Source organism: Rhyacophila brunnea, unplaced genomic scaffold (assembly GCF_057557595.1).
Source record: "Rhyacophila brunnea isolate RB1 unplaced genomic scaffold, BYU_Rbru_1.0 scaffold_20, whole genome shotgun sequence".
NCBI lineage: Eukaryota > Metazoa > Arthropoda > Insecta > Trichoptera > Rhyacophilidae > Rhyacophila > Rhyacophila brunnea.
This window is the reverse complement of record NW_028232860.1, coordinates 4,677,393-4,690,960: the sequence shown is the minus strand read 5'-3', so window position 1 is coordinate 4,690,960 and position 13,568 is coordinate 4,677,393. Positions and strand designations below refer to the sequence as shown.

Below are 13,568 nucleotides of genomic sequence, written 5' to 3'. Positions count from 1 at the left end.
TATCTTGTTAAATTACACACTCAAGAAAAAGTACCGCTTATTGGAACGCCGTTGGTTTATTTCTATAGACTTTAACTTATATTACTAACTGACGTTTAATCGTCTGTTTATGTAAGGAATAATTCTAAACTGTATACTCATGACGATTAGATACATCATACTGTGGCGTAAAGGTAGTACCTTCGGCTGATAACCGAACAATCGGTGGTTCGAATCCAATCGAGTGCGTTGTTTTTCGTGTGAAAAAATAAATTATGTGTAGTTATATGTCACATGCCAAAAATACACTCTGATCTGATTTCCCAAAACGCGCCAAAAGAAGTATATCTTCAAAATATATATTGGTTATAAAATGTGTATGAAGACGGTTCATTAGTCATGAAATGATGCGTTATGTTCCACTACCGCAAATGCACAAGTTTATAGTATAATAATATTATGATAATCTTTCAACTAATCTTTATTTCGTTTCTTTGGCAAACTTCCTTCTAATGCGTAAATCATGCCATCATTTTTGCGCAATAAAAAGATAGTGTGGAAATCTTTTAATTTCTGATAAATTTGTTTTCTAAATAAATAAAAAAAAAACAGCTCAGTTATACGAGTATAATAAACCTATTATTATATAGTCAAATATTAAATATTAAGAAACGTACATAATAATTACAAGATAAAAATAACTTTTTAAATACAACGTTTTAAAATTTTCTGTTATATTTATTATTTATATATATATATATATATATATATTATGCTCAATATGCTCAAACTTGTACTTGATATGAAGTAAATAAAAAAACAAACAAAGAAACAAATATAGAATACTGAAATGTCATTTTGACATTTCATTTTGATTTCCATAGTAACGCACGTATATATTAATAATTTAGTTTTGCTAGGACCCCCCCCCTTAGCAACCAATAATAGTCTTTTTCTTTTTACGGATTTTTCTGAAATAACTTTCCATATAAAACAGAATTAACTGAAAATGAATTCAATTCTACTTAGAGATGGCTAAAAGTATTTAAAGAATGCATTGGCATTATGTTCTGATATATTCTAAAAGTTTCAAATGTCTAGCTAGTCGGAAAGTTAGTTAAAAATCGATTACAAGATTTGTACTGGATAAATAACCACCGGACAAACAAGAATACGACCTAATAAAAACGTTGTAAACATGAGATTACCGCTTACAATATTTCTTCAAAATTTCGACGCAAAGTTTTGTTATTTCGTTTGACATGGCTTTTGACATTTGAAAACTAAAATTAAACAAAATTTATATTGTGTTCATTCATTAGACCAACAGTTACTTACTATGCGAAAGAGTACCTATCTCAAAACCAGGGCCCACTATAATCAGGCCACGAAAAGAAACTGTGAATTTTGATCGTAGTGGTAGTTATTGCTTATACATGGAACGCAATATGGTAAACTGTATGTAGAAATGATGATTATTCTATATTTTTTAAAAATGTGGATATTGCGGTAATTTATTTGAACGACATTTACAATCGTAAATCTTCATTTCTTGTGGACATACAATGGCATTACATTAGAAGTTAAGCAATCATTAATTATTGTATTACCAGTTCCATGAATAAACAGAATATAATAAAACGGAAATGATGAAACAGAACATGAGTAATAAAACTGAACAGCGATAAATATAACTATGACCATACATAATTATTTAAACAAACACTTTTTATTATGTATTACCATTTAAAATTGCAATTTAGTACCGCAGCCTAATAATAATTGTAGATGGATGGACTTTCTCAAAACTAATCAATCTGTTTGCATTCATAGGCGATATTCTAGTATTTCAGATGGTGACAGTACACTTAAGTGTCTTTGTATTATAATAAAACAACCCCTAACGACCCGCAATACATGAGTTATGTCTTTATTAATAATGCATTGAATATTCTATACATTCCTTGTATCGTGTTGTATTTTTCTTTCGAGGAGCAAGCTAAACAAGACGACAATGATGTCTTATAAAGTTTTTTATGGCCGTGATCAACTTTACGACTTTTCCTTTATGGGAAACAAACTCATTATTACCATCCTAGAAGACAACTTCATTATTTTAATATCATAATATATTGTATTAGTTATTACATATTTGTGAATAATATGCATGAAATAAAACATAATTTGTATGAAATCTAATGTACCCAACCGTTATTATACAATCTTACTTGCGGTATAAGCACAGAACAGATAATAAATAAAATTCCGTTTGGGTATGTGGGAGTCACGTTGTCACCACTGTGGGGATTATGGTGTTGTGGATGATGAAGTCGTCAGAAGGAGAGATGAGAAGTCGAGATTTAGTGGTTGCTCCGATAGATGGAGGAGCGAGTTTTATTTGCAGCGTGAACAGTCGGTACAAGAGTATGTTACAGTAGTTATGTTACAATACTTATGATACTGTTCCGAGGTCCGATCTCAGTGAATGAGATGTTGTGCGGAGCGATTCCGAGACTGAGATACTAACAGACCAATAACTTATATTCGAGTGACCTGTCCCATGAATTATTATGATCCGCTATTTATTGATGTACTCACAATCAAAACAATATTTTGAAAAGAATATTTAGGAAATAATTATTGTAATTGAGTCAGCTAATAAATGGAGTTTGCGTCATCGGATATAGCGAAATGTGGAAAAATGGATATCGCGGAATCAATCTGCAGTAAGCTAATTACTGAGTTTACAATATTTGGACACTCCGAGAAATGAATATTATTAGAGAATTTGTAATGGAGAAATTGAGTTGTGTACACCAATACAGTAAATTTTGACGCAGTGTTTTGAATGTGTGAGTGTCCTAAAAAATGAACCACGCATTAAAAACGTGCAATAGTGTGTCTCATATACCAATATTAAATGGGCGTCAATGCATAAACCGATAGCAGTTGTCAGTATTCGACATAAGACGTATTCTTGACACGTGTTTAAAATGATCCCACATTCTTCCTTACTCGAGATCGTTTGCCTACTTCTTAACCGTTAAGTATTTCAGTTTCCATTATTTCTGAGGTTCTTGGGTATAAGCCAATGTTCGCCCAGAAAGGCGGCTCACGTGGTGCGTGCGTAAAGCGCTGGTATTCCGTCCAAGAATCCTGGGTTCGATCCCAGTGAGGGTGAGGACACAATATGTATGTATTTTTCTTAAAGCCTGGGTGTTTGTGATTGTTCAAAATAACCTTGCACGAAAAGGCAAGGACATGGTTATGGGTAATTATAAAAGAAACAAAAATGTTCGCACAAAGAAAAATAATATAATAGGGGTTTATTTCAAAAATAATTCGTAATATAATACTTGAATAGCATCGTCAGAAGTAACCTTTGGAGTGGCGTTTCTTTCGCGTAAATGACGCAACTGATTCGTTAGAGAAAGTTTCAAAAGGGACCTCCAAAGACACAACATCATTATTTAAAAAAAATATCCGCATTTCTCACAAACTGCGTATAAAATATTACCAAAATCATAACAAAGAATCCTGCATTTATTATCTGGGAAATTTAAAATGCATTGACTTTTTTTTATCGTACATGCATCGGACCTCTACGTTACTAAATGCACCACTACCTCCCATTGTGTCTTAACCTTTTCACTCCCAAGCAAATTATATTGTACACCTGCTTACCTATAAACCATCTGTTTTTGTAATTCATATTATTAATTGAGTCAGCATTTACAATATTATCGATACATAATAATAATACTGTCTTGAAAATATACGTGAATAGACAGAAAATATACGTGATGTTGACAATGAAATCACGAGTTGTCTCGTTTGAAGCTTGACAGTATCATGTATCTGTAACTCCCCTCTCTATTATATCACCCGATAGTAAATTGTCTTTTGTTTAATTTCATCGACACCCTAAGTTACTAATCATGTACCATGTCAAGAATATTCAATCGGTGTGGTCCCCAGCTTCCTAAACCGAGTGAATGTGAATCAGAGGCGAAGACTCCATACTAGGCGATTAGCCTACCTTCTAAAGATAAATATTTTAATTGCATATTGACATATTTATATACTTACCAAATCACTTGATAATTTCATATTCCATAAAAAAAAATTGCCAATGACAAAATTGTATCGTATATGAATGTAGGAATGTATTATACAGATTACAAAATAATCTCCGAAGGTTTAAAAAAATATACCATAGCGCGCCGCTGCCTCATTGTTACTTTTGTTTCTCCAAGGACAAACACTTAGAACCTTGTAGTTCTTCACTCGCGATTTGTCTTGACGTAAATAAATGTCGGATTATTTGTGAAAGAATTGTGATATTTACTTTACGTTTTACTTTACGGACTTTACGTCACGTAACCTCAGTCAGTCTATCGAATTGTATTAAATATAGTAGGCTCCTATCGCAGAGCCTAAAACCTCTGCACATAATAATATATTTGTCATGACTGCACATTCTCCAAAATAATTAATAATAAATTACAAATCGCATATTAATAAATTAATATAGATTGTTTTTTTAAAATAATAATTAATTGTATGTTTTGATGTGATACGTAATTTAAAATCATCGATCAGTTTTATGTCGTCAGTGAGATTTTGAAGTTTCATTGAATTAGTGTGTCGTTATCATTAGTGTGTACCTATTTATTCGTAGTAATAATATCGTATTATCTTCTTATTTCTCGTAAGTTTACCTGACAAGCATGCTCTTTTCCATAAATCTCCACAGCCTATCTGTTTCCATAAGTCACCCTTCGCCATTGATATGAATAGTGAAGATGTCGAAAAGCAAAATTCTGGTCGCGATAAAACGGTTCACAACTTAGAACAGTAAAGCGCTAACCAAATTGAGGTGCATGTCGCGGACTATCACATGACGTCAAAGTAAGCTGCCGCTTCGGGAAAAAAGTGTACAATGTCGTTGTTCTTGGTGCTTAAAATCTTATCAGACTGATGCTCCCATCCTCTAGCACATTTTGAATCTTTAAACAAACATTTCCAGTTGGCAAAATCTGCCGAAATCACGAAAACAACAATGAGGTCACATCACGTTGATCTACACTAGATCGACACCGGCATGACGTTTTAAACGTTTTTATCATATTTCACATGCGTACACTTTTCGAATGTAATGTCAAAATCACGTTTTTTTGTTTTTAGCGGTTGGCATTATGTATTGTCTATAAGAATTCAGAAACCTATACGAGTCTGAGCTTGATCTTGATCTTAATTTGAACTTGATCAAAATTTCATTGCAATCTGATGAATGGTATAGGAACGCATACGAATAGAAGAAGAAAATGATTTTCTAATCTTTCTATCTTCGATTCTATTTCTATTTTTAATTCTATCTTCGTGGGCATGCGCACGACAACTCACCAAAGTTTCATTGCAATCGGATGAATGGTGTAGGAACGCATACGAATAGAAGAAGAAGAAGATGGTTGTACTAAATCAGAAACCTTTGCGGGTGTGCGCACAACAACTGGTCAAAATTTCATCGCAATCGTATGAATGGTATAAGAACGCATACGAATAGAAGAAGATATAATAGAAGAAAAAGAAGAAGAAAATGGTTGTATCAATTCACAAACCTTTGCGGGCGTGATCTTGATATTGATCTTGAATAGTCTATTATCTATGGTTTGCAGGTTGGGATCTATTCAAAATATTATCCGTGGATGTCATGTCGCAAGTAATTTTAACGCACGCACACGTAGAAACTGTTAAAATTAATTGAAATTAGCATGAATAATTAATAATAATTCAAATTACTAATCCATTATAGTAGGCACTCTTCATCACTGTCATTCTTCAGTGAATTTACAGAGATGGTGATGGTTCAAAACATTCTGCATAATGACGAAACCATAGACTAAATTTGTCGCCGCGACAGCGTGACAGTAGGCAACATGCACCATGACATGCACTTCAATTTGATTCGCGATTTAGAACCATTTTTTTTTTGTTCAATAATGGTATAAATGAGGCGCTGACAATATTTGTCCTAGACGTTAAAACTGGTACACTTTCTGATAATATCTGTCTCCGACGTGAAAACTCAAGGGCTGTAGCGAGCGAATAATTTCCACCGCGGGACGGGAAATAAAGGCACGCTTTAATGAAAAATGACATCTGCGGCCAGGCGAAAAATATTAAAAAAACACACGCCGTTCGCGGAAAGAAAATTTTCCGGCAAATACTTAGGTCCCTACTCTCGCAATTACTAACTTCTCAGAGAAATATCAAAATAAATGGAATAATATAAGAAGGAAAAATAAAATATTTTTCGAGAAGTAAAGGGGGCTAAAAGGGCTCGCCAACCACCCTACAACTAAGTTGCCATAGTAACTGGTAAGATATATAATAAATAATACATATTGATATATTGTCACCTCTTTTCTAACTTTTCGTAAGGCAACAATTAGGGCGTTTACCCACGGTCCGTTCCGATTTCGGATTACGGACATTTCAATGACGGATGACGGATATCTACCATGATTAATTTCAGAAATAGAGTGTATACTAACCAGCAGTGGCGAAGAGTGGTGGTAGCTTGTTAATATCCGCCATAAATAGTGCACACTAAACTTTGTCAGTCATATGCATTTTTTTTCATTGAAATAAGACTACAATTAACATATGGTGATGGTTAGTTTTTAAAATTCAATTAAACCCTGCGAAACCAAGCCATAATAATAGATAATAGTAAAAAAAATACTCTATCTATAAAATATTTAAAATTATGCAATTAAATCATACATAACTTTAGATAGTTTATAGATAAAATAATATTTTTAACTATTATAGTTTGGCTTAGGCTGCGCGCAGACGGCAAAGCGAAGTTTCGGATTCATCCGCCAAACGTCGTTTACGGGTCGAATGCGTTTTGTTTGCGTTTCGTTTACGGCGATATATCGACGATGCTGTCCAAACATCTGGACAGAGAAAACACAGTTTTCAAGGAGATTCATAAACGCCTTTTTTTGAAACTGCACCCTGCTGCGAGAGTATTTATCTCTCATTACAGTGGTGTACAAGGGTAAATAAATCAATATAAAATCAGTACATAATATTGCATTATACCTACATTTATTTTCCCACTATTGCTTCTTTTGGAGCTGGACTGTTTTATATCGATAGCGTTTTGAAAATTACCTATTATTGTGCCTATTATGTATCATCATAAACTTTGTCTGATCAATACTATCGACCGAGGGTACTTGATGGAGTTTGAATTTAAATTCTAATTGATTTAAGTTTTGTACTATTATTATTTATTAATACAATAAAAAAAAAGATTATAAGTTAATACACGAAGAAAGGGTAAAAACCTTATTACCTAGATACCCACTAAGTAAAGGATGAAGTATAAAAACATAATATTGTGAATAATTTGAATACTTGCATTGTTTCTAAAAACTTGTTGTAAATACTATTAATACATTCGGTAGGTAAGCAGTTTTACAAAATAAAATAAAAAGTTTTGACACAGCACAGCTATGAGAAGAAGTATTTCATCAGAAGAAAGGCTCGCCATAACTAGAAGGTAAACTAAACTAAACTAAAAAATATACATATACCTATACAAGTACATAGGCACATACCTATCAATAGTAGTAGGTAGGTATTCATTATTCTCACTACAATATATTATTATTGGTACCCGTTTACATTTTAGTGTATATATATAATATATATAGATCATCTTCAGGCTTGCTTTCCGCCAGATAATATATAAATGTTAATGTATCCTAATCAAAACTGCCATAATATTATGAAGACTGGAGTCCAGGGCGTAATAATAAGATCAGAATTGATAAGAAGCTGTTTTGAAAAAATCAAATATATTATATTATACAATCACGATATAACTCTAGGCACCAGTGGCGAAGACTCCATACTAGGCGATTATTTGAAGCCTACCTTCTTATGAAAAATATTTTTTAATTTTATTGTATATTGACTTATTTAAATAATCACTTTGATTATATTATATTCTATAAATAATAATAATATAAATAAATATAATAAATAATTTATTTTGCCAACGAGAGATGCCGTATGTGTAGGAATGTATTACACAGATAATAACAAAACAATCTTCAAAGGTTTTAAATATATACCGACGTAAATAATAATATATATAGACGTTAATAAAGGTCAGATTATGTTTGAAATAATTCTCAATTTTTTTCATATGGACTTTACGTCACGTAGCCTAGTCTATCGAATTGTATGAACTAAGGTAAGCTCCGATCGCAGAGCTTAATACTAAATAATTAATAATTAGATAATTTAAAAAAATAAATTCTATGGTATTTAATCGAATATTATTAAATATAGACTGTTTTTAAAAATAAAAAGAACTTTTATCTAATGATTTTTGATGTGTATAAATGTTTTGAAAAAATACCTTCTTAATTTAAACTGGTCGCTTAATTTTATGTCGTCAGTGAGTTTTTGAAGTTTCATTTAATTAGTGTGTCGTTGTTATTAGTGTGTACCTATTCATTAGTCGTAATATCGTATTATATTATTCTAGTAAGTATACCTGACAACTGACGAGTGTGTTCTTTTTATCAGATCTCCACAGCCTACGCCTTTCCAAAAGTCATCCTTCGCCACTGCTAGGCACTCAATAGAGGGCGATCAGGTGCTACACCACCATACCCGTACTACTAAGTTAAAGCCACGACGTTAGCGGAACAAACAATAAGAAGACTATATCTAGGCTTTGAAGATTTATCTGTATTGGCATACCATGAAGATGTTCTGGGCTAATCACATTACCAATAAGGTTTTAAGGCGAGACAATAAGACAAGACTTATTGCTTCTATGTAATAGTTCCCTCCAAACCAACCGCCCCGTACCACACTCGGTCTTAATCGAAGCCCTACGTTTAAGTTTAAAGCATCAGTAAATATTTATGTCTGAAAATGTTTTAGGAGCAGATTCCCAAGACTGAGATCACCATGGCACTCATGTGTGTTTTGACTGATTTTACAGAGACATCGTTTAATCAAAGTGCCCATGGAAGAATTGACAAAAATATATGATTCTAATTAATTAATACTATTATAATTAGGTATGTGAAAACATCCACGATGGCCGCGCGGCTTAAGCGTTGGCCTTTGGCGTCGTGGGTCTCAGGTTCGAATCCTGGGTCTGGCAAGTACACATATTGTTTTTTAATTTGTGTATGAGCCAGAGTATGGACCTAATAGGTTGAGCAAGTGGCTGACATCCATTTGTCGTAAAAAACAAAATCTCTTAATACTTAATACAAACCTTCACTCTGTGGAGGCCCATATGATCCTATTAGGATCGGACATATTCAGAAAAAAAATATATATGTAAGAGACCTTTCTAATTTTTTTTTAATTTTTTCAACTTTTTTAAAAACCATATAGTTGGCCTTTGTGGCGACCAGATCGGATAGCTCAATGGGCCAAAATTCTGGTTGAAACGAGTATCAAACGCATAAAGAATATACCTATACTTCAGCCAAATTTTTTGCAATGAGAAAAATGATTAATTATTTAAAATAATTCAAAAGGGTTGGCTACGGCGCTAGAACGAGATTGTCTCCGCCAAACATTGATTGGTACGACCGTGTTACAAACACTCGAGTTCGTGAGCGACCACAGCAGCACTCAGTGTTTGAAGTAGAAGTAAGTTTGAAGTAAGTAGTTCGAAGAGACACTGGCTGTACACGCCAAGCCAAGCGTGCCCGCGTCCCTTCCGCCATCCCCCACCTATTCGACTCTCCTCTTCTGCCACGCAGCCAGAGTGTTGAATATTTATTGGTGTTGCCACTATGGTTGAAGGCCATAGAGAATGTTTCTCTTGGTGACGATTCTCGTTACAATGTGTTCCGGATGCCGCCAGAGAGTGCAGTGCTCCGCAACCTTGTGGCACAACTTCCGTCGACATGGCCGGCTATCCTTCATCCTGCAGCGGTGCTACAAAAGCCATCTAAGTTCTGCAGGTCTGGCATGGTGAAAGACGCCAGAGTTGGCGACGTGCTTGCCCAATGCCTCAATGCTTGGATGTGACAGGGTGTAGTAATGCAAAAGACTACGACTAGACTAACCTCTATATAGAGGGCAGCAAAAGCATAAATAAAATACTAATCTCAATACCCAGAAAACCTCATAAGAACTTGCAAACTACATCCTCTAGGAATGACATGAACTGCGTACGAAAATGAAAGAGCTGCTCAAATTGGTCCAATCAGCTGTTGAACCCATCGGACCGTCCGACCTGATCGCCACAAAGACCAATTTGTTGAAATTTTGAAAATTTGCTACGTCATACTGCCAACGTGATGATCTCTTCACTTAGATTTTTTGACAGTTTTGTATTAGCATTTTAATTGCGATAATTTACATCTTATGTATTTATAACATAAAGTCATGATTTGAGTACACGATGACCTAAGTCTTGGGTAACTGCACCTGAAACATTTCCAGTTATAAAAATACTGATGCTCCACATCAAACATAGGGTCCCGTGATACACCCGATTAATATCGAGTGTTGGGTGGGGCGGGTGTGGTTTGTTGGGAGCATTAACTTATATTGTAAATTAATCTTTTGTTTGTTAGCATATTGAAAGAATCATCTGGTATATTATACCAGCCCGTGTTAACGTTTAATCATAATATCGATAATATGGTCTGTACTCAGCTGTATAAATACATACAATAAGGTATACCTACCATGACAAAGGGAAGTAGCTAGTGGTAGTACCTATATATATTTTTTATTTAAAAAAAATATTAGAATAATATTAAATGAAGCTGTGTTTTTTTTAAGGAAGATATTGATAATTATCTTTGGTGCTGTATGTACAGATGACACAATATGGTTAGGAAGACATAACCACAACGTCGATACATTATTATCTCACTGATCAATTTTGAAGAATAGAAGACAGGAAGGGGGAAAGCATGATAAAGACTTTACCTAAGGTTATTATTTATTAGACTAGATATTTACTATAAAGGTATATAGCATTTTTGGAGCAGTGAATGGAGCTTGCGGAAGACAGTTATGTCGTCGCGTCTTGATACAAATGACAAAAGAGCCTATAACTCACATTGAAATGTAGTGCTGATATTAATAATATTAAATTAACGCCCACCATTAACCGAGCTACTTACGCTTCGCCTTATAATAGTGTGAGTCTTAAATTCGAATCCTGGATCTGGAAAATACCCATATTGTTTTTTAATTTGTGTTTGTTTGGAGTCAGAGTATGGACCTAATAGTTTAGGCAAGTCCTGTAAATTTGTATTGTAATAACTGCATGAGTAATTATTGTAATAATATATATGAATAGTGTATGTTAAAAAGTAAAGCTAAATAAGACTCAATTGAGACTTCGGAGCTTAATAAAAAACAAAAAAAAAAACTATTTTTCTTAAATCAAAAAATCTGTTAATACAAAATTAACGAATTCAATGACATGAAATTAAATATATCGGAGAAAAGCCTCTTTTATAAAGACGGAACCTTGATTTAATAAACTGCAATATTAGTTTATAATTTCCCGATGCTAAAAGGTGAAATCGCTATTCTTCAAAAAAAAGTTGTTACATATACAATGAACCATCATTATTTAGATTAAAGATCACGTAAAATCATAAGTCATTAAAACAAGACGTCAGAAAGGGCGGCCATTTTTTTTTAATTATTTATATACAATACGTTAAATGAAATGATTCTTATTCTATTTACTGTTAGAATAGTCTAAATTAATATACTCTTTTGTTTTAACCAGATTGCGGATACGTTATAAAAAAAACGAATGAGTAATGAAATCATCCGTTTCCTTGAGTTTGAATGTATTTATAACAATATGCTTTTTAATATATTATGCCTTGGCATATTAAAACATAGAAATAATTATCATTTGTGATTGTGTTTGACTTATAAAGCATTTATTTTATCTGTTTGTTTGAGGAATAATAAAGTATATCTTACCAGTATTTCTGCCGGCATGTTAATGACATCTCTTCTTTGTTTGTAGATGAAAAAAATAATAATTGTAATGATTCACTTCAGCAAATAATTTATTTAAAAATATGTACCTACACACTTCCAGATCAAATGATATAATCCATTAAAATTCTCTTTAAAATATGTTAATAAATAATGTTCATATAACTTTCTTCACAGCTTATAAATGTCACTTCGTAAGATTTATTAAATAGCAAGAAAATTACTAATTAAATTTTTAGGCCTCCATTAACCTCACACTATTAAAATTGTCCAACACATAATGTATACATAAATTTCCCGGCTGTGAAACATAGTGTAGATCGTTACGTATGATATATGCCGCGAAGGGGTGCTAAACGAAGGGTCGCTGCGGAGTTGCGGCCCGCTCGGAGGCTCGCCCGCGACTGGCGCAGGACGGGGTGGTCCGCGGGACGGGCATGCGCACGTCTGCCGCGAAAAAACCTTTTTCTACCCCATACAGCACACTCATTTTACCTCCACTGTTAGGATAGGGTTCGTATTTTAGATTCAAATGCTTGATCGACCGAATTCACTTATAATTTATGGAGATTTTTAAAGCAAGACAACGATTCGTAATAAATTCAAGAGTTAAAACTGCCCCATATCTAACTGTAAAGCTTCACCTCGCTCTCCTCCAACATTTGTCATAAAAATATAATAATAATAATATATGACATCATGCGACTTTGCTAAAAAATGGCGTTCTTGACAACATTCAATTTCACAGGAAACCAATTTGAAATAAGAACGTTATTGGTTTTATACACCATTTTTTTTATTCAATGAATAATTCACAAGAATTGAGAATTATTATTTTATCGAACATAATAATATGTACCTACATATTTAACAAAAAAAACCATATTCATATACAATATAAATTATATATTATAATACACATACTCACCTACTAAAAAATGTTTTAGAGCTCGAATAGCATTACAACTAAAACTTGGAGAGATCCTAACACCAGTAAGTAATTAAAGTAATTGATACTTTGACTAATTAAAACACAAAAGCCGACTGTCCAAATAGAACGCAATTTGTGAATCGCTACAACAATATGTGAAAACACTAATTAATGTCGTCGTAACTGTAGGTATATGATGCACATGGCTCAATTTGTAAAGCACTTTGGCGCGGATCAATTGGATGCCAGTTCGAGTCCCGCTAGGCGTCGTATTTTTTCAATAATATTTTTTCTAGTAGATATTATATCTGAGATGTTTTGAAATTATGTATGTTTATTGGCTTAGTCATAATATATTATCATTACTACACTGTCAAAAAATATTCAAAAATTCGTCAAGCAATAACTGTTACTTTCGAAAAAAAATTACCATTTCATCATCACAACAAGTTCGGTGATCCAATGCTAGATAAAAGCCTCTCTTAGCTCTTTCCATTTCTTCCTCTATCCATAGTTCTTCACTGTCAAGGACTTCTGCCAGATTCGATGATTAATTCATTGATCCCACAGGTTTTTTTTTTCGACCATGTCCGATCCTGATAGGATCATATGGGCCTCCATA

General features: G+C 33.3%; 1 protein-coding gene across 1 annotated transcript in view; it reads right to left on the bottom strand.

Annotated features, from left to right (window-relative positions):
• The window catches only part of LOC147071111 (zwei Ig domain protein zig-8-like), a 195,846-nt gene extending 183,600 nt beyond the window's left edge, over positions 1-12,246 (bottom strand). Inside the window, exon 1 of the mRNA XM_085948042.1 lies at positions 11,998-12,246. The gene's annotated coding sequence lies outside the window, so the exon portion shown is untranslated. The remainder of the gene's footprint in view (positions 1-11,997) is intronic.
• Positions 12,247-13,568: the final 1,322 nt, after the last annotated feature.